This window comes from Silene latifolia, chromosome 2, assembly GCF_048544455.1.
Source record: "Silene latifolia isolate original U9 population chromosome 2, ASM4854445v1, whole genome shotgun sequence".
NCBI lineage: Eukaryota > Viridiplantae > Streptophyta > Magnoliopsida > Caryophyllales > Caryophyllaceae > Silene > Silene latifolia.
The window spans coordinates 31,446,825-31,447,819 of NC_133527.1; the positions used below are offsets into that span (position 1 = coordinate 31,446,825).

At 40.3% G+C, this 995-nt stretch overlaps 1 non-coding gene across 1 annotated transcript; it reads right to left on the reverse strand.

Annotated features, from left to right (window-relative positions):
• Positions 1 to 271: 271 nt before the first annotated feature.
• LOC141645546 (small nucleolar RNA R71) lies at positions 272 to 378 on the reverse strand. The gene has a single exon (XR_012545026.1). It is a non-coding gene; the product is annotated as a small nucleolar RNA R71 (small nucleolar RNA).
• Positions 379 to 995: the final 617 nt, after the last annotated feature.

Below are 995 nucleotides of genomic sequence, written 5' to 3' on the forward strand. Positions count from 1 at the left end.
ATTTATCCAACTAGTCGAAAGAAGGCAATTTTGGGGGATGCCTAGTGAAGACCCTCATTCTCATATGGAGGCTGTTTGCGATTATTCTGATGCGATTTCTCAAACCGGTGTAACTCAAGACCAAATTCGATGGGTCTTATTTCCTTTTTCTCTAATTGGCACCGCCAAACAATGGTTAAAAGGCCTTGATAAGGCTACTCTCGGAATTGATTCTTGGAAGAAATTGGCTCTAGCTTTCTACAAAAAGTTCTATCCACCCGAAAAGACTAACATGCTAAGAGCTCAAATTACGGGTTTTAAGCAAAGGGATGAAGAATCCTTGTATGAAGCTTGGGAGCGGTTTAAAGAAATTTGCCGCTCATGTCCTCACCATGGACTTAGCGAATGGTTCTTGGTACAATAATTTTGGAACGGTCTTTATGAAGATTCAAGAAATATCCTTAATATGGGATCGAATGGGATGTGCACCGAGGTTGATGACAACCAAACATGGAGCAAAATTGAAGAGATGGCAATCCATAACTCACAATATAGTAGGCCTCGCAAGGCTACTAGAGGAGGAAAGCACGAAGTGGATGCCGTTACTCAATTAGGTGCCCAACTTAGCTCCCATATCGATACCATCAATTTGAAGTTTGAGAAAGCAATGGCTAGAATTGAAGAAGTCTCAAAATCACCAAAGCATCATGTCAATGCCATGACGGAATCTTCATCAATCTCAAGTGGGATATGTGAGAATTGTGGAACTTTGGGACATGACCAAAGTGAATGTAGGGGAACAACCGAACAAGTTAATGCCTTCCAAGCATACAAAAGTGGCACCCCTTATTCAAACTATTACAATGAAAATACCAAATTCCATCCAAATCTCTCATACAAAAGCCAAAATGTTCAAAATCCTCAAACAACATACACCCCACCTCCCATGAGAAACCAAAATCAAAGACCCTTTTACAATCAAAACCAAGGTTACCAAAATCAATCTCCATACAATC